General features: G+C 43.8%; 1 protein-coding gene across 1 annotated transcript in view; it reads right to left on the bottom strand.

The window, feature by feature from the left end:
- CRADD (CARD and death domain containing adaptor protein) overlaps positions 1-21,773 on the bottom strand; it is a 135,620-nt gene that overhangs the window by 58,663 nt on the left and 55,184 nt on the right. The window lies entirely within an intron of this gene.

Raw genomic sequence — 21,773 nt, 5'->3', positions numbered from 1 at the left:
GAAGATGGTGGAGACACCTTGCTCTTGCATTCACCAGTCCAATGAGTTCATAGCTATTTCCAATAAACCAACACAGGTGCCAGAATGAATTCTACTGCAGGCCATGGCTAGCTGTCTTTAAAAATACAATTAGCAAACAAAGCCTTGCATGGTTATGTGTAACAAATCTTGTTTGACTAATAATCAGAAAGAATAATTCACATCATCTTGTGCCTGACAAAAATGCTGTTCTTCATTTATTGTATAGGAGGAGGTGATTCCCTGCTGTTCTTCATTTATTGTATAGGAGGAGGTGGTTCCCCCCACCCCAAGACTGAGACTTCACAGCTTCAAGGGAAAGGCTCTAAGTGTCATGAGTATAACAAAGCTTAGTTACTCCCTAGCCAGTGAGTTACTCTTTAGCCAGTGAGTTACTCCCTAGCCAGCCTGAGTTACTCCCAGGTCAGTGAGTTACTTACCCTAGCCAGCTATTGGGCTTAGACTAAAAATAGCAATAAAAGTAAAAATATTCACCAGTCCCCACTCAAGCCACATGCCCAGCCCAGCAAGGCTCTCTTCCCCTCCTCTCACTGAATCACTCAACAAATTTCCTCATGGTAACATTTCTTTAGCAATTTACAATAAAACCAGAAACAAAGAAAGAAAGGAATGGGGGGGGGGATTACTGGAGAGTTTTTATAGTGGCTGAGGTTCCTGTGTACCCCTAATCAAACACAAAGTCTAATTTTTATTATCCAGGGAGGTTTGTTTGTTTGTTTTCTTTTGAGTAGTGTAGGTAGGGGATTGGACGTAGAGTACTATATATGCAAATTAAGTACTCTACTGCTGAGTTATGGCCTTAGCTCTCAAAAGAATTGTCTTCAGTGAAGTCAACAAGACAAAAACATAAACAAAACAAAACAAAAGAAAAATGAAAAGTGACAAAGAAAAAAGACTTCTTTCTGCCTGTTCCCAACTACTTGGCCATTCGGTCAACACTGACCCACAACTGTGCCATCCAAGGCTCTGAAGTAGACCAGCATTAGCTACCTAAAAATAATTAGCTTTCATATGGACCATGGGAACCCCAGTTCTTTCTGAGTTGAAAACCTTAGACTTGTGCATAGGGTTTGGGATGTTGCAGCTTAATCTGATCTGTGTACAAGTCAGGGAAGATGTGTAGATAGTGCTTAAAGACCAGACACAGGGACCTGTGGGCTGTTGCTTCTCCTTTAACTGTAGGTGTGCAGTGCTAGGTTAATCCTATTTCCTTGAGCTAAATGTTATCCATCAACACAACACAGAGCCACTTAGAATGATAACTTCCTTCTAAACATTCTTATCTCAATATTGGGGAGCAAACGCTTCCAAAAGAACAGTCACTTCCAGTGTGTAGGAAGAAACTTAATTGCTAAATCTCAAACTGACTGTATTTGGTCACTAAGAGGAGCCAGGCTCTGTCTGTGACCTTAGGTCTTCCTCTTGCTTTCCTTGACTCAGCAGCTGAGTTCAACTTCCTCTCTCTGACCAGACTTTTCCAAACACTAGAGTACAACAGGCATTTCTTTCTAGGTCAGCAGAAGAACTGAGTACTGCCTTCCAAGAGAACAGTGCCTCCCCTGTCTTCAAAGGACTGACCACATACAGAGCATTAATTCGGGGTGCTACCCTCTTTTCTGACCCTGAAGAACATGGCATTTACTGCCTTGAGTCTGCACAATGCTCCCCTGAAGCTGGCTGTCGTTAGCCCAGATGAATGGATGTCCCAAACACACTGCTGGCCATGCTGGCTATGACCTCCTTTCTGCCTGGCCCGAGAGCCCATGGTGAGGCATGTGTCCTCATTCCTTTGTCCCATCCCATGTCACTTATTTTAATCACTCCAGTGGCTTCGAGTTCACACATTGTAAAATTCCCCCATTTAAAATATGCCAGTCAGTGGGTTTTTATATATTCAGAGTTGGGCAACTATCACCACAGTCTATTTTAGGACATTTCCATCACCCCAAAGGAAACACAGTGCCAACTGTGCCAATTAGCAGCCAGTTCCCAGATCCCTACCCCTTGCCCTCTCTACTCTAAGCAGCCACGAACCTGCTCTCTGTTTCTCAGGGTTGTCCATTCTGGACACTGCAGGAAATATATATGCTCACTTCTGACTGGCTTTTTTGATGTAGCATAATGCTTTTAATCCACATTGTCATTTTATTGCTGAATAACACCTGTCCATATATGAAATTATTATTAATTTCTGTACCAGGTTGTCTATCCATCCAACAGTGGATAAACCTGAGGTTGTCCCCACATTTTAGTGGCTGTGAATAATGCCACATGCACAAATTTTTTGTCTCAAGTTAGGTTTTCATACATCTTGGCCACCCACTATTTTTTAGCAACTCTTCTCCTCTTTGTTTCTTCAGGCCTTGAGTACGAGACTCTATTTTAAGAGAAATCCATGGTAAACAGCCATTTGTGGGCACTGTGCATAGGCTGAAAACCACTGAAACTGTATTTCCAGGGAAATACATGTATACCCAAACCTGCAGATTTCACTCAAAATCCTCAATAAATGACCCCGTTACACACTTGCAGATGGTTCCAAGAATGTTCTGTGCAGCACAGTCAGTGATAACCACAGTTCAGTACAAAGATAGACTATAATAGTGGTTTAAAATACAATATGAAGGAGAAACCAGAAAAGCTCTCCTACAGATTCTGATGAAAGCGGGTTATAGAAAAGGCAAATATTAAATCTGCTTCCACTAAGCAACTGTGCATTTGATTATCCATATCTAAAAGGATTCATTTTCTTAAGAAGAAGATCAGAACTGTGATGGAAATGGACAATTGCTTTTAATTTCCTATCCTTTTTTTTTGTATAGCTTGGGCTATTACCGTGAGGAATGTGTGTTTTATAATAATAAAAACATTCCTTCTAACATCCCACGGAACCCTTTTGTAGATAACTGATGGGAAGGAAGGAGGAAATGAATGTCAAGAACAGAAGGGATGGACCAAAGAGGACATGGGGATGCTGGAGTAAAGCATTCCTGGTACTTCTCTGATCCCTAGCAACCTTGATCCTAAACCCCAAATCCTGACTCTAACCCACACTCTCGAAGGCACTATGCCAACACTGAGAAGCATCAGCGGCAGAGAAGTCTGCCCTGTGGCAGGCTGCCGCTCACTACATGTTCTCATTCAGCGCTTCCGTCCCCAAGTCCTGTTCACTGGTCCACGGGCAACACATACTCTAGTGTTATTTTTTAACAGCTCCTACTGGCTAGGTTTTGTACGTCAACTAGACACAAGCTAGAGTCATCAGAGAGGAAAATGTGTCCTTGAGAAACCAGGTGGAAGGCATTTTCACAATTAGTGGTCAACGGGGGGGAGGATCCAGCCCAGGGTGGATGACAGTCCTGAGTCCCATGGGCAAGCCATGGGAAGCAAGCCAGTAAGCAGCAGCCCCCCACCCTCCATGGCCTTCAGGTCCCAGCCCTGTTTGAGTTCCTGTTCTGACTCCCTCCAGTGATGGACTGTGATCTGGAAGTGTGAGCCAATTAAACCCTTTCACTCCTAAATTGCTTTTCGGTCATGGTGTTTGATCACAGTAATAGAAACCCTAAGATACCACTGTACTGAGATGCCAATCAAATACTTCCATTGACCTTGCAAAACTAAGCGCAACGTAGCAACTCACAGAAACCTTTCTGAAGAGAGACCCCAAGTCCAGCGTATACACAGCTGCTCAAGTCAGTGCACTGCATTCTTTGCCTTGCATAATTCCTAGCTCGCTGGTATGCCACACTTCTGCCTCTTCAAATTCTTTAAAGGTGCCGTACATAACCCATGATTACTGATGGATGGATCCTGTCCAACGAATGAATAAATAAATAAATAAATAAATAAATAAATAAATAAATAAATAAAATCTACTGGCTCAATAAAATACTTTATGATCACCGAGCTGTATGCAAAGGTCATTTTATGTAATTATTTACTGGCCCTAGCTTGACAAAATGATAGATGAATAGCAATTTGTGAGGGCTAAATGTTAATTTGCCATGGGAGGTTAGACTTGAATACATAACACTAGGGTTAGTTTGATTTTTGTTTTGTTTTGTTCCAGTTTTTTTTCTCAATGCACATGCACGGTAAATCAAGGCAATCTATGTACAAGCACACATGTGTGTCTGTGTTCATGTTTCAGAGCATGTCAGTTTCCAACTATGACCCATTCACTAACATCCGATTTAAAGACGCCCTTTTGAGGCCAGGTGTGGTGCTGCACACCTGGATTCCGGCCCTCAGGAGGAGGCAGAGAACCAGGCATTACAGCATCAAATCCCAGCCAAGCCAGACTCAACCCCGTCTCTGATGGTACAAACTTAAAAGAGCCCACTGGTGCCAGTCACCAGAAACATCAATAATAGTATTCACTAGGAAAAAGCAGTTTAATTTTCCCTTAAAAGAGACAATCTACTACCATTAAGAATGACATTTAAAAGCTAATTGAAAAACCAGTGTTCCCGTCTCCCGACAAGTATTTGCATGTTAATTAATTCTAGGGATAAGAAGAGTGGCTTCCAATATGAACTGTCAGAGGAGAGAAAGTTCCTCTGCAGAAGATAAAAGGCTGTGGCAGAGACATAATTAAATTACTTGGCTTCAAGAGTTCCAGAAGGAAATAAGCTACCCTTTGCAATGCAAATCCACACTGCCTCTTTGTGCAGGGGTGCATTTTAATGAAAGGCCCAAAATACAGATTTCTAATTCAATACTCTTTTAATGTTGTGCCTTCCTCACAGATCAAAATGACTTTTCCTAGAACACTGGCTGACAAGCTCATAAGAATTGTCAATACCTCAGACAGAGCCTACAGCCCCAAGAGCTAATAAGCCACAAACACCCTCTGAATGGCAGCAAAGAACATCAGCTTGGACTTTCTTTTTTAAGGCAATAAACCATTTCTTTCAGAAAGAGCCATGCAAATAGATGTAAACCCAAAGCCACAGAACAAGAAAGATGTTTGCTAAGACTATTTTATAAATGAGCTTACCTGAAAAGATAATTTTAGTAAAATATACATTTATCTAGCTATACTTATGGCATATTTATTAGCACTACAATTTATATCATGTTACAGTTACTGTTTGCAATCTTTTTTTCTTCTTTGTTTGTTTTTGAGGCAGGGTCTCCTATAGTCCAGGCTGGCCTCAACACATAGCCAGGGATGTCCTTGAAGTCCCGATCCTCCTGCCTTTATTTCCCAAGTGCTGGGAACACAAGTGAATACCACCACACTTGGTTTTATGCAGTGCTGAGGATCAAACCCTGAACGTAATAAATACCAGGCAGGCAAGCACTTTACCAATTAAGGTGCATCCCCAAGCCCTAGTGGTCTTTTAAAAGATGACTTCACACAGCCCTTAGAGGGAGGGCTGATGTCTATGTAACTATATATAGATTAGGAAATTAGGCTCAGTACCATGGTGGTAAAAAGCAATGGAGTCATGTCTAGAGCCATATTCTGGATCTGTGGTCAATGATCTTCCCACTCATATTGCCTTCCTTTTAGCTTATCTAGTTATTAACATACCAAATATGCTATTGATATGATACTGTTAAATGATCCAAAGACAGGAATTAGGAACAGTGTTCATTCTCTCTTATTCTCTTCTCTTCCCTCCCTCCCCCTAGCTTTCTCTCTCTCTCTATCTCTCTCTCCCCCGCCACCTTCCTTGTTCTACCTCCCATATAAAAATAAGCCTACTCCAATAATAAAAAATACTGGTTAATTAATCTGCTATAAATATTTATATTCTATAAATATATGCTACATTATTAACTATGATATATAAAAACACACTATTACTAAGAAAAGGGGATAAATATACTGATCCCATGAAATTATTGATCAAATAAAAACTCGTTCAATAAAAATTTCAAAATTCAAGCATAGTAGCTTATACCTGTAAATCCAGCACTGGGGTGGCAGAGGCATAAGGTGGGTCTGGGCTATGTAAGATCCCATCTCAAGAAAGAAAAAACAAAAACAAAAAACGCAAAGCCAAAAAACCAAAAGATGAAACTACAATGAGTTATTTTTTCTTATCAAATTGGAAAGTGATTTAAGAATATGATTCCCATACTCGAGACTCACAAGAGTGGACCTTACTTCAACTATAGGGAAGCATGGAAGAAACAAGTTTCAAAAAGAAGGAGAAGGAGGAAGATGGCAGGGTGTAGTGTGTGATTCCCAAGTCCAAGACCTTCTGAGAAGACAGACACTACTCAAATGTGAATGTATGAGTGTTTATAGCCACACACTTCATGTTAGTGAAATAAAACAAAGATATTGATCAAATAAAGTCACATGTTACTCATAAAATACTCTGGACCCACTGAAAAGAATTACATTAAAATTAAATCACTAATATACACTAGGTAAATCAAAGAAGACTGGAATAAATAGGATCGTATCTATTTGAGGCTCCCATGAATGAGATAAGAGATCAGGATCGATGCAAAAAGCAAGAGGTTTATTTGTCCAGTGCACTGGGGTGGCCTACATCCAGAGGATAGGCGACCCTGAAGGGTTGTTACAAGCAGTGTTTCTACTTTTTAGGGGTGCAGGTTACATCAGTAAGGTTATAATTTAAATTCATTGGCTAAGCATATTGACCTTTAAACATGTTAGTGAGCATATGTGTCAGGACCCTAACTGGGACACTCCAGAGGGTCAGATGGCTATCAATCAGCACATTTTATGATTCTCCTGAGAATTGTTTACTCAAGGAAGTCCCTTAAGCCAAGAGAGGGTGGACCATTGGGCCATTGTTTTCGCATGGGTAGAGGGTAGAGATTTTCTCACTTCTTTCACTACAAAGTTCAGTGTTGCAAAGCTGTTGGTTCTCCTACAAACTTGACTCAAAACAATCGATGCAAGTTTGAAACAAACTCATCTGAATCTCTGCATATATCTGTGTGTGTATTAACTTCATTGAGAGATGTAAAAGGTTAAGAACAAACAAAATTCGCTTGGGGCTGAAGAGTCAGCTCAGCTGTTGGGGCACTTGCTGCTTTTCCAGAAGACCTAATTAGATAATCATTAGACAAAGCACAACCACCTACAACTCCAGCTCCAGGGAATCCAATGCTCTCTTCTGGCCTTTATGGACAGCTGAACACCTGTAGTCAAGCACTTCAGCATGCGCGCGCGCGCGCACACACACACACACACAATCACCGGGGAGTCAGAGCAGGAACTCAAACTGGATAGGAACCTGAAAATAGAAATGGACGCAGAGGCAGTGGTGTATTCTGGCTTGATCCTAAGGGCTTGCTCAGCTTGCTTTCTTATACAAGCCAGGACCCTGGTGCCCAGGGGTAGTACCGCCCACTGTCAAATGGGCCTTCCCCATTAATCATCAATCAAGAGAATACACAGAGGCTTGCCTGAAGGCCAATCTGATAGAGGCATTTTTCTTTATTCTTTCAGTTTTTTGTTTGTCTGTTTGTTTGCTTTTATTTTTTTTTGAGGCAGGTTTCTCTGTGTAGTAGCCCTGGCTGTCCTGGAACTGGCTCTGTAGAGCAGGCTGGTCTTGAACTCAGAGAGCCACCTCCCTCTGCCTCCAAAGTGCTGGGATTAAGGGTGTGTGTCACCACAAGTTTCTTCTTCCAAAATGGCTCTAGCTTGCTCAAGTTGACATAAAACTATACAGAACAGGCTAAAAAAAGATCGAGCAAAAATAGACACATTAAGTTACATAATACTTTTAATCTATATACAGAACAAGCAGTTTTGTTTAAAATACTAAGGCCCAGAAACTGCTTAATTTCAAAAGCTAGTGAAGTGGGAGATTCATTTTGGAAAAAAAAAATAGTTTAAAAACCACCTGCTGCCTTCGACGTCATATTTTGACTCAGCACCAGAGACCTTAGAATTCTACAGTATCTGCATAAATCATATCCATATTCCATCTTCTGCTCTACTTTATGGTTCAGTTCCTTTAATGTGGAACAAAAATTTAAATATGTGAAGTAATATGAATACTGAATCATTCATGACTTTTAATATTTCTTCTCAAATCTCTGCACTTACTCCATCCACTCCGATTTCCAGAGTGGCTGTGCTGGAGCCTCATGGTTATCACATTTTCCTGAAGCATTTGACTTTATTTTAGTGGAACCAATGACGCCTAATAAGTGTACAACTTTGGATATATTAAGGAGGATGTGTTAGCAGAATCCATTTAGCCTTGGAGTTCTTCTAATGTAAAGACTTGATTCTTTGCCTTACCACCATAGAAGGTGGAGGGAGGGCTGAAGTGGAAACTTCTGGTTTCTTTGGAAAGTCAGTGATGTCAAATGATGTTTTGCTGGGGCACACAGGTGAAAGGATGTTTTGCTCTAGCAGACACAGGAAAGAGCGTGTGATGTTTAGAAGGAATATAAATATGACCCCACTGACAGTGGGAGCTCAAGCGTGGGCTTGCTTTGCTCTGCCTCATTATTCTTCCCTGGTAACACGGATGTACTGGCTCACCTTACATTGCATTGACAAGCTTTGCTTGTGGTGACTTCACAGGGAAGAAGCTCAACTAAGAACTTCTCCCGAGGTTCCCAAGGCTTCTTGACATTTCTTTGGACTCGGGCCCAACAGAAGAGTCTTGTGGTTTCCGGATGGAACTATTCTCTGTGGTGTACTCTGCCTTCTCTGTGTTGGCACCAACAGTGTGTGCCACAGTGCCTGGCTCTCTATGGTGTACTCTGCCTTCTCTCCAACAAAGTCACACCTACTCTAACAAGGCCACACCTCCTAACCCCACTCAAGTAGCACCACTCCCTAATGACCAATGGAGCATTCAAATATATGAGCCTGTGGGGGCCATTCCTAGTCACACCAGCACAACTAACTAGGTCAGTATTCATACTCCATGCTAAGCAGGCAGTGTAAGCCTGTAATCTCAGAGCTCATGGGGATGACTCAGAGGGTCATGAGTTTGTCACCAGCCTGGGATCCAGAATGAGACCCTCTTCTCCTGAAAGAGATCCAACCCCCAGCTCTGCTAGTTCCCAGCCACACATGCTTAAGCATGGCTCCTCTCTCAAACTGGCTGCTAGCCTATGAACCAAGGATACTCACACCTATTGCAAACAGCTTAGAGAATTAGCAGGAAACCTCTAGGCTCTAAAGCATGGGACCTGACACAGAGGCAGCTTCAATAAGAATCCACTTGGAAACTGCCAAATAGCAAGAGAAGGAGAACAAATGTGTATGTGATGCACAAATAAATACAAGGCATCACAGCACAGCCTGCTGGTAACACGCTGAGGAAACACAAAGCAAGAGGGAAGGATACAGGATAAATGAGCCCCCGATGGCAGGGAAGGGCTTCACATACAGGAAGCAGCTTGGACTAAGGCTTATCAGAAATAAAGAACAGGGATCAACAGTTAATACTTTACGAAGTCTCTGGAAGGGAAAGCGTATGAAGAAATCACAGATAAGCTCGCTGGAATTGTTTACATATACGACGGGAGAGCTGGCATTTTGGAAAGCATAGGCGATGAGCTTTCTTGCCTGGGCCCCGTGTCTAGGAACTCACACAAGCAGGAGGGAAGAGTGGAGATAAGCCCAGTAGCATTCTAAGATCAGTTAGACACACCCACAGATCCTTGACACATACATCTCCAATGTCCCCATGGGGAGTTTCAATTCCTTAAGCTCCAGGCAGGGCACCAAACACAAGGACTTGGACATGAATCACACAAACTCCCTGTCTTTGTAGCACTTTCCTCACCAGGGACAGCTAAGCCATTAACAATGAAAACATCAGTCTTCTGGTGGTGGCAGAGGTTGGGGGGTTAATTAGAAAAGAACGAGACTGGGCACCCTCATCAGAACAAGCTTTGCCCTGAATTTATGTTTAACCCTAGCCAATGGGAAAGTAAGAACTAAAGAGAAGTAGGAACTTTGCCAAGTCCACAGAGACAACAAAACGGCAGTCAGAGAAACAGCCGCAGCAAAGGACAGGCCAATGGGAAACTCCGAAACAGCATGCGGCTACAGGCGATGAACTGAGAGGGTTGTAGCTTGTGCTTTAATCAGAATAGCAGTTTTATATATATACCAAATTGCCAGGCACCTTCCCTACCTTGATGCTGACAGGGCACCTGCAGAGAAGTTGGCAGGGAGAGGGAGTCAGGTGCACATGAACCAGAGTCTCGCAGCTCTGATCGACCAGCAATCAGACTGTTTCTTTCTTTTACAAAACAAAAACAGACTAATCGTAATCCAAGAAGTATGGATTATGAGTTTGATTTCTTCATTATATACCCAGGGTTACAAGTTCAGTCACAGTTAGAAAATACAAACGAACAGATTTTCTTTTTATTATATCAGCCCTATAACTCCAATTTAAAGAATCTAAAGAATGTCTCCTCCAAAGCAAACACATTTATTGTGTGACAGCCTGCTTTTGGGCTGGCAGTGTTTGCAGTTTGAAAGTGCTCCAGACAAGAAGAAAATACCTGAACCAGTCTTTTTATGAACAGCAAATACTAACCCCTAACTCCTTTTATTATACTTTGTCGTCTATGCTGTAAATCGGGGAAAGTTTTAGTCAATCGACATTATTTATTGAGTTCTATTCTCTCGGGAGGTGTACTCTGTATGACCCCTCCATCTTTAAACTACATCTTCAGAGAGTTCTAAGTATATTGTAAAGGGAGGCCTTGAATCTGGAACCTATTCTCTGGCCAGTCAGAGTTTGTCAGGTATCTCTGTTTACCCTGCACCATCTATACTGTTTGAGTTTTCTCAGGATCAGCAACTCCCAAGCCGATTCCTGGACTAATGGCCTCATCTAGCTATGTGCTTACCTGTGCTTAATAATCTCCAGAGCATAAGGAAGACTTCCAAATAGTGGTTAGAAAAAGTTAATTTTGGAATTTTCCTAAAAAGACTCAAACATAATTTTCTCAGGAAAAGACATGAAATGAGTCATAATGCAGAGAGTCCCCCAAAATGAAAGTCACATAGAACAAAACCCAAGAGAGAGAGAGAATGACCTTGACAGCTTCAGGCTCAGCCACAATGGTGCTGCGTCAAGCTGCTATGCTGGCTTCACGACTCTCACCATTTCTAGTGGCCACCAGATAGTTCATCGTGTCTCCATGACAAGGTTGTACATATGCCACGGGAACAGAGGACACAGCCCAACACCACAAAATTGTTAGAGGTCTCAGAATGAACCAGAGACTCAGTGGGTTTAAGACAGCAAGCAGAGCAGAGATGTGTTGAGGTTTCCAGATTTACCAGCCATTTCACATACACCAGGTGAGGTGGAGTTTAGTGGGAGGAAGGCTGGGGTGAGGACTTGACGGAGCAGTCCGGCCATGACAACCATGAGGTAGACAGGCTTCCTCACCCTGAGCTACTGTTCACCATGAGGGTAGAGCAACAGTCAAACAACTGCTAGAATCTCTGAAGGCCTGAACAAATAGCCCCGCCCTCCCTCAACTGTCTCAGCATAGCCCTGCCCTCCCTATGACTGACTGTCTCCGGTGTTCTGTCATAAAGAGCTGATAAACACTGACCAACTTCCTTTTGGTTCCCAGTTACAAGAGTGAGTGGAGTTGTGTTCTTAGTCTTGGAACTGAAACCAAGGCAGCACACCCAGAGCCTGTTGACTCTCTCCCGCCAAGAGGCTTCCCTCCCTGCTCACTGAGAGGCAGAGAGGACATCACTGGGGCACCCCGAAAATCTGTGTTTACTGGGAAAAGCAACCTGTCCAGAATTAGGTGACCTCAGATAAACTTCATGGGTCTGTTTTGTGATCTGTAAAATAGATTAGCAATTTCTGCTCTCCCTGCTTCAGAGGGCTAAATTAATCACACACTTGCAGGAAAAATATATGCTATAAACCTAATGGAAGACTACTGTTTATTAAAGTCTCTATTACTGGGAAACAGACATAGCAGTTCTCTCCTGACTATTTCTCAAATAATCAAAGATTAAATTGATGGATTTTATCTCTCTGTCTGTCTGTCTGTCTATTTATTTATTTAATGTGTAGCCCAGGCTGTCCTCAAACTTGTGATCCTCCTGCCTCTGCCTCCTTCAGCAAATCCTACCAGTGTGCGCCACCACAACTGGCTTATTTATGTATTTAACCTTCCTAACCACTCTCAAAAAGTTAAGTTCCATAGGATGATTTTATCTGACATAAAAATATTAGCAAATGAAGATAAATTTTAAATATTTTAATGACAGACATTGCTTGTCAACCAAAAAGGATACACACACACACAGAGAGAGAGAGAGAGAGAGAGAGAGAGAGAGAGAGAGAGAGAGAGAGAAATTCATACAAAAAGTTCCATAATCAGGAAGAAAATTGTTATATCCTTCCTCTAATGAAAAATTCAAAAGAAAAGGCAGAGAGGAAAAAGAGAAATCTTGAAAAAAACATAAAGAGGCACCCTGAGGGAGCATGGAACAGTGTGAAGCACAGCCGGCTCCTGCCACATCCATCCATGTAGTCCCCCACAGCCCACTGTAAGCAGCAGGAACCACAGGGAACGTCTCACTTGTTCCAGAGCTGCTCGGCCTCTCCTTCAAGATCCCAAGAAAGAAGCCACCATATTGACAGTGTAGGCACAAAGGAGAAAGGAGGCGTGAGGGCCACAAAACCAAGTGAGGCTGAGACAGATCATAGCAACCAGTATGTTCACTCGGGACTAGCCACGGTTCTAAGTGTTTTGTGCCCATTTGGTTCACTTAAAACTCAGAGGCAAATGTGTTAGTACAGTCCCAACAGTCAGAACCCACCAAAGGTCCCATGACCAGTAAGTACGGAGAGATCCTGTTCAGAACTCAGCTCCACCTCCTGCATGGTATGGGCCCTATGTGTGTTTTCCTGAGTGTGAGTCTCAGCTTCTTCAGCGGTAAAGAAGAAAGACCATCCGGTGGCTATGGAGATTAAACAGCTGGAATTAGCAGTCTTTGACACTGGTCTTGATGTGTTGGCTGTGTGGCCACTTGTGTTCCGACCAATACCTACTCAGGAGCAAACAGCATTCAGGGTACTTGCCCAATAAGACAAACCAGGAAGATTGGCTTTGTCCTGTTTGACAAGAGCAGTCCCCTTGCTCTGTGAAGGTTTACTGCTGGGAACAGGGCATATATTTTTAATAAAATGTTCATCAATTGCATTATCAAAAAGTTGGCATTAACTATGGGGAAGTTTATGGGAGATGAACCAGCACAGCCTATGGAAAGGAAAATCAAAGGTCTGGGAAGAGTAGAGAGTGAAACCCTGTTGGTACTGTGGCACATGCACACCTACGTTAGCAGTTCTAAATGAGTAAAGTCTAAATACTGTCACCTACCACTACACAAAGACCTGTAGGTCACTTAGAGTCCAGCTCAGCTCCCAAATAGGTGAGAGCCAATCTCTGTGGCCCATTGGTCTCTACCGACTGCACAGTTCTTCCTAACTGACCTCTCCTTTCCCTGAGCTTCCATTTACCTTCGACATCATTACCAACTGACTCAAGAGAACCAGGCATGTACCACCAAGAGAAGCAAGGACCAAGCTTTCTGGATTTAATGCTACCCACTGAGCCACCCAGAAATGAAGGCAATGAACTCTGGGTAAAGCACACGAACAGAGCAGTAGTTATGATCACACAATCACTCACCGATCTCCAGGTACCTTATCCAGCCCGGATCGAGAGACACTGAGGTTTTCCTCCAGCTTAACAATGCCTCCAAGTAATGAACCCTCCTAAAGCACTTTAAGCATGTTGATTTTTGACTCCGCTGAGCTGGGTTTCTGTTTCAGGTCTCACTGGCCGCTGGTATCTCCTCTAGCGAGGAAGACATAAAGCACAGAAAAATGGTAGAACAGCAAAAGCTCATCCTCAGAAAGAGCAATTTTCTGAATTTGCCGTATTCATCCGCTCCTTTAGATTAAAGTCTGGGCAGCATTTTTTCTAAAAATCAGCAAGGAATCTGTCGGGACCTAGAAGCATACTGAAAAGCAGGGAATCAGAATGAGGAAAATTACCAAGAATTTTCTCTTTATTCCCATTTGTCACCTAATGCAGCTACCACACATAATGCCCTTGGACACAGTGAGCTCTGCGGGGAAGAAGATAAAGGGAGCCCGAGGGGCAGTGCATCGGGACAGGGCTCTAGAGTGAGGGACTTAGAGAGGTGCATCCTGGGCAGCAGTGGGGCAAGGCGCTGGAGACTGTCTGATTCCCTGCCCATCTCTCTCACCAGCAGACCTCCCTTCCTGTAGTTGCCCTAACTCGGGAGAAGACATGTGCTCCACTGTGAGGTGGCACACTAGAAACTCATCTTTACTGTGACTCTGAGCTGCACTCTCTGCTTCCCCAGCGTAGCCACTTCTCACAGCACCTCACAGCATTCGCTTTCTCGCTCAGCCCTGAGGACTCTGCGTCCCTGCAGACACCCTTCCCTTTCTCTGGTTGCGCTTCACACTACACTCGGGCTCAAAGTGTTCTTCAAGAATCAAATTGTCTCTCACTCCCTGAAAAGCTTCTCAGTGTAATCAGAATAAACCCAAAACCACGAGAGCCACCTGGAGATATTTTTAAAGTGCCGGTGCCTCAACTCTTCCATAGAGATTCAGATGGGCGTTGAGAGGTGGACAGGAACCAGGATGGATGGTTCTGACGCCGTTCACCTCTTACCTGCTCTAGACTGGTTTGCTGCACCCAGATCTCTGTGGTCTCGTCCCCCGGGTTCCTCAAGCCTATATCCCACACACCTTGCACTGCAGACCAATCTGCTTCAACAGCCTTTCCCTTGATCATTATTTACTGTCACTCAAATGTCACTTCCTAACCTTGACTAAAGCCACAGAATCACCAAAGCTTTATTACTGGTAAGGGCACACGTAGTACTTGCAACAGTGCTGGCTCTAGGCTCCTTTGGGTTCATCTTGAAAACCCCTTCCATACTCACTCCCACCATCCTGACTGGCCCACTGCCCCTCAGAGCTTGGACTCATGCGGCTTCCTCTGGCTAGAACATATTTCCCTTCTTCTCAGACCGGCTTCCTTTCATCCTTCAGATAATTCCTGAAATATTTGTGTTCTAGGAGTTTTCCCAAGGCATGGGAAGGTGGCTCGCTCATTTCCTGCTGGCTGCTGTTTCCTTCCCAGTGCTCTTCCTAGGCTGTAGCCCTCTGTAGCATGGAAGCTCCCCAGAGGTGGTGGTCATGTCTACACTGTTGGCCATTTTCTTTCCAGTTCCTCACAGGATGCCTGGCATGTGATGGGTTAATAAAGGAATGAGGGTTAACAATCACATCTAACTCTTAGTCTCTGTACATCAATAAGGCCATTTTTCTCAGAAGCCCTATGAAAGGAGCCCTATGCTTCATCTTCACTAGCAGTGGCTCTCACCGTGTGCGTTACAGGTTACAGCAGTGGTTCTCAACCTCTGGTTCGAGAACCCCTGGGGGACAATGACCCTTTCACAGCGGTCAACTAAGACAATCAGAAGACACAGGTATTTGCATGATGATTCATAACAGCAGCAGAAATTACAGTTATAAAACAGCAGTGGAAATAATTTTCATGGCTGGGGGACTGTCTTACTAACGGGTCGCAGCATCAGGAAGGCTGAGAACCACTGGGTTACAGATACTGTGTGCAGGCCTCTTAGTCAAGCTAGGAGCTTCAGGCTGCTGTGACAGACGCCTGGGACAACACTATGGTTTTATTTGGGTTTGAAGGGAGGTTTCGCACGTGATTAGTTGGTCCCATCACTTTGAGTCTTCATCAAGGCAGCACACCAGAGAAAGGAAGTGTGCCAAAGGGAGCCTCTTACCCCCTGGCAGCCAAGAAACAAAGAAAAGGGGGTTAGGGAAGCAGTATCCTCTCCCAGGGCCTACCTCACCCTAATTTAACTTCCTCCACTAGGCCCCTCCTCTTAAGGGTTCTACTACTCCCAGTAGAACCTCCTGGTAGAACCCCAAGCTGCTGACCAAACACAGGGGCCTTTGGGGGACACTTACCTAGCCAAAGACTAGTGGGCAATGGTTTCTCTTGACTCTAGCCCGTATTTCTACACTTCTTTTCCCTCCTTTTCTTCTTTCTACTTGACTGAACATGTTTTGCCCAGACTTGAGCTGCTTATGCTGGGGCCCAGAATGACAAATGGCCGATACTCACCTCTTCTCTGGAAGAGAGCCATTTGTCCTCTGAATCTACAATTAGCCGGCTGACCTTGACAAGCCAAAGAATACCCTGCTTGCCACACTCCTGCGGCACAAGGGAGGAACTACAAGGGTGCTCGGCTCCCAATCACGGTTTATTTTGTGAAGAACGGACTTCCAATAACTCCCATTCCTGGAAATCCATGAACAGTCTTTGTTGCTTTCCCCTTTGGCAGCGTCTGCTGATCCCTGTTGGATTTAGCTGTGTGTTTTTCTGCTGCTTGTCTTGCTGGGATCTGACCAAGGTGGGGGCCTTGAAGGATTCACAGCTTCCTACAGCAGAAAGTCACCGGTTAGCAGGTTCTTTCCTTGGCTGTGTGTGTGTGGCGGGGGGAGGGGGGGCAAGAGCAAGAAGACATGGGAGTGGAAAGAGACGGGCTCTCTGCTGGCAGTGGGCAACCAAGCCCAGAACTACAACGGTCTCAGAGTGGCCAAATGGTATTCTGTAAGGACAGGAGTGAAGAAATTCACAAAGCAAAATAATCCACTTCTCAAAGCACGCAGGAAGAATTCTCCCTCATCAAGGACCTAAGGAAAGAGAAATTTGTTCCCTTTCCATTAAGTTAGCAGAACATCTTAACTTATTCACATGTACAACTTTTTAACTATGTAGTAACTTTGCTGTAATTGGTAACAGATATTTTTCTCTCTTGCACTTTTCTCTCGCCCCTCATGTGCCCCCTACCTCTAAGCCAAGATTATATCAACGATTATTACTGCTGTGGTTTTTTTCCACTCTGGTTACATCATGTGCAATAAAAGCAAACATTTGTAACTAGCACACTGTGTAACACAATACCCTTCTCTCTTTTGCTGGTCCTCAAAACTTAAAGAGTCATAAAACACTCTATGCTCACACAAAATTAAATGCCTCAATATTTTCAAATTCTCAGTAAGGTATTTCTTCGCTCCTGAGTTCCTGGAAACCTGTGAGGATCTCTAAGAAGAACAGAGCTCAACAGAATCACAACAAACAACAGCACCTATCTGAATTCAGAGGATGGACCCACTCCCAAGGTCCCATGCTTCCCTTTTCTGTGGTAAGGGGATCAAAGCCGTCTGGGGCACCATTGGCTTGAGGATAAACTGCACATTGTGACCTCAGTGACACCTACGCCTCTGCGTATGAGTCCATCTAAGTGGCAGATCAAGCTGTAGAAAATTTAAAATGAATGACAAAATACTCCTATAAACTGGGCCCCCAGCAAATCAGTGTGTGCAAAATGCCGTGTGTGAGACCATTCACAACTTTCAACTACAGAGACAAGCTCGGTTTAGGCAAAGCTGCAGTGGCTTCTAAGGAATCACTAGTGGTTCAAATAACAGAACTGAGTTCATTTGTATTTCTTGCTGTCCATTGAGAAATATTTAGTTATTGATGTGGAGATATATGGTGGGTTCCCCCCCCACACACAGAAGTTGCTGAGTTTCTAAAACAATCCCCAGGGTTATCTGTTTGAGAAATACTCTAATGATTCGGAATCCCGTGCTCACTGCTAAGCACATGTAGATTTTAATCTCAAAACATTTGGATTTCCTGTCCGTGGGGTGGAGACTAGTTTTAATTCTAAAAACGGCCAATGTACCTTTTGAAGTGAGTCCACCACAGTAGCACCAGTAGCCACGAGAACGGATGAACTTCATTCCTTAGCAAGAACAATGCAAACTCACAGAACTAAGCTCAATAATGTACTGTAAAGTCTCTGCCCTAACACCTGGCCCTACGACTCTGTGTCCAGTGCAGGCTAAAGCCAGCTGCTTTCCTACTCACACCAATTCTGTCCTCCTATAGGCTATCACTGTCCCATAGGACAGCTTCCATGGGGTCTACAGAGCCTCCTCCTACAGCCAGAGGCCCCTCCCCTCCCCCCACACTCCTCTGGGACAATGACTTGCCCTGACATTCCCCTTTCCCTTCTCCTCCCCCTTACCACAGCATTGCTGGAACGCTTTGAGAATCAGGTTAAAAGGAGCACGCTTTAATTGGTATGCCTAACTACTTCAAAATCTACAACGGAAAAAAAGGGAGTCACTGATCTCACTTATCCAGAAACCTGTATCCAAGAAGCCTGGCTTTCCAGAAAAAAAGAATCAGAGCTGGACGAGCTAGGAGAGGAGGCTTATGTGTATCACAAAATCTATATAGGATGCCCTGTGTGTTTATTGCTTTTTATTTATTTCCATATTATTCTTTATTGAGCAAGCCTGATAAAGTGAGTCGTCTACTTTTCCCCATATGATCGGAGACACTGTACTTGGGAAGTCTGAGAACTCTTTAGGTAGCTGTGAAGACAGAACAGAAAATGGACAACAAGGGCAGGCCAGGGGCAGACAAAAAAAACCAGACAGGAGGAGCTTAAAAACACATATGACTGTTTTCAGCACAACGAGGAAACTCCTTCATAAGTGCGCTCTGCCTGTGTGCACCAGTAGGAGCACAGTACTTCCAAGGGCCTGAAATCATAGGGAAACAAGTACCAACTAGAAAAAGCTCCCAATACTTAGTAAACACTTTTAAGAAAAATGGGGGGGGGGGGCATACACTAGATTTTAGTAAATTTTCCAACAAAATGGTTTAAGAGATGACTCTTAAGTGGTAACTATTCCTGAGATGAAAAATTCTGTTGTGTTGGTGGTAATAAAAGTGAGCAAACACACTGACAGATCTAGAAATTACTTTTCAATTCACACTTAGCTGTGTCTGGGTCTCAAGAGGCAGTCAAGTCTTCTCACCTACAGCTGGGCCAGCAGAAGGAAGGGGTAGAGAGAGGAGGCTGAGGAAAGGAAAGAGAAGAGGGAGGGAGGCAGGCAGGGAGGGAGGAGACAGGTAGAGTTGTTGGTTTCTATGTGCTCTTGGGTTGGGAGTTCTGCAGACTAGCAAGCCTAGAGGCTCTGCCTCACATTCCCAACCTCAGTGCCCACTAGACCTAATTCTCCTTTGACGGTTCCTTCTATCACTATAGACGAAGGCTGTCTCCCGCTTGGGAAAGCTTTGTCCGTCCTTCTCCATTCAGAATACATTTATTGAGCACCTACTACATACCAGCACTGGTTCAGCTTCTAGGGAGACGGGGTTGGAGTAAGGAAAGCTTTCCCTGAGGCTGGTCTAAAACTCATTAAGACTGAACTGCACAGATCAAACCCTCAGAGAATCTCTTCAGTGATGTACGATTTTCTAACAGCAGACATTTACACCTCACCATCATACTGTAACTCTCTTTATCATGGCGTTTCCTGTGGCATTTCCATTCATGAACTACACGGTACTATATAATCATGTAATTTGGAGAGTGACATGTACACTCATGGCGAAGGACTTTCTTGAATGTGACTGTCAAAACAAAACTTTCACAAGTTAAAAATGTGGTCTATATACAGATACACACGGAGTGCAAATCAAAATCTATACAACCATTAATGGCAGGAGGTAGCAACCTACATATAATCAGTTGAAAAAGAAATGCCAGGAAAGCTGGAGAGATGGCCCAGAGGGTAGGAGAACCTACTGCTCTGATAGAGAACCTGAGTTCAGTTCCCTGTACCCGTGCCACAATGGTCTGAAACTCCAGCTCTAAGGGCTTGGGCACCTCTCTGGCTTGTCGCTTGTGTATAGGCACACATATACACCAAATTAAAAAAAAAAATTTTTTTTTTAAAAAGAGACTGTTAGAATACAAGTCTAAATTGTTTCTGGGGCTGATTAGTATTGAGTAGGGCAAAACAAAATTCATAACCGTTAAGATTACCTTTTCTATCTGCCAAAATTCATTCATATTGTTTTAACTCCTAACTGCAGAATCTGGGACTAATTACTAGAAAACACTAAGCAGAGCAAAGCCACACTCTGTCCCCGACCCCTCCCTCAGATGATCTGGAAGGTTATTCTCCACCCTGCCCCGGCCCCTCCCTCAGATGATCTGAAAGGTTATTCTCCACCCTGCCCCGACCCCTCCCTCAGATGATCTGAAAGGTTATTCTCCACCCTGCCCCGAGTACAGAGTTTCGGATCATTTCTGTTTATGAGACTGAACCCTGACTCAGTTGACTACACACTAACTGTGCTTCTCTCTCCCCGAAGAATTCGTCAGTAAATGCCGGGCACACTGGCTGGATCTTGAGTTCAGAGGTCACATTTATAGTCCGGTGCACCTTCTGCAATGTGTTTCCCGCTCTGTTAAGGTTCTAAGGTACCAGTTCACTCTGGACGCCAAAGTGGCCTCCTTAGACCCTGTGCTGCTTAGAAAAGATTTGTCACAAATGCACTTTGTCCCAGCAGGTTTGTCTACACGTGCAACAAAAATTGTGTACCTCTAAGGTATTCAGTGTTTGTTGTAGTGAACCAAGTTTTATAAAGCAAAGCCATGCGTCCAAGAAAGAATGCCCTAGAGGTCATGCAATAGGTGTGAATAAAAAAGTATCATGATCCCAAAACTGGGAGGAGCAAAGTAAAGGCTTGAGGGTGAAAGCTCACTGAAGCTGGCAGCAGGTGGTGGAAGGCAGGCAGACAGCGTTTGTAACAGAAGAGAAAAAAGAAAGTAGAAAGCCCAAACAAACAAAACAAGAAAGCTGATCAGTGCTACAGAGATGACCGCTTCAGTGTCCTTTGGCCCATAAGGGACACTAACAGTGACAGTAAATAGTGTTTCAAGTGAAAACCTAAGAAATAAAAAGAGGAACAGTGACTTCAAGTTGTTTGCATTTGAGTTAAAAGTAAAGGTGCCACTGGTCTAGCCTTGCACCCTGCCAGTTTTTTGTTTGTTTGTTTGTTTGTTTGTTTGTTTTTTTGGTAACACTGCAGGAATCCTCGGGAGAGGCAGAGTAGACTCATGCAAACTGCCTTTCTCCCCAGATGAAAAACCTTAGGAGCTTCATGTTCCGGGAATAAAACCCACACTCTTGTCCAGGACTGGCAAAGCTTAGCACGTCTGTCCTGGCCCTCTCCTGCCTACTCATGAAGTTCCAGCAACATGACTGACAGGTCCCAGGACACACCGGGTTCCTCCTCACCCTTTGGCCTTGCTGGCCTTACATGGCTAACTCCTGCTCATCTGTAGACAGAGCCAGCCTCACTGTCACCTCTTCAAGGGGCCCTCACCCATCCATCCATCCTCATCTTGTTTCTGAACAAACTACTCTCCAATGTCTCCATGGCAACAGAATCTTGTCTACACCATTAACCATCATATCCCCAGAGCATTGGCTAGCACATATTAAGCACTTAATGTTATTTAGAGAATTCATGGAGTTAATATAAATATCCAGCATTCCACCAACAGGACCCATGATAAAACTGAAAAATCATTGTGCAACTTTTAGCGGTTTCCAGTAGGTTTATTCTTAGCAGATCCTACATTAGCCTTCATGGTGACAACCATTTCAGGTTAAGTACCAAAAACATCTAGTTTTATCTACTGCAGAAGAGATCGAAGATGATTATTTCTCTCAGAAACTTCTTATTAATACGGTTTGTGGAAGGCGGAAGGCAGAGCCTGTGATTAGGTAAGATAGACAGCCTACACTCTGGAGCCTTCAGAC

This window comes from Micromys minutus (assembly GCF_963924665.1).
Source record: "Micromys minutus genome assembly, chromosome: 22".
NCBI classification, from domain to species: Eukaryota; Metazoa; Chordata; class Mammalia; order Rodentia; family Muridae; genus Micromys; species Micromys minutus.
Note: the sequence above shows the minus strand (reverse complement) of the source record. Positions and strands in the feature narration are given on the sequence as shown.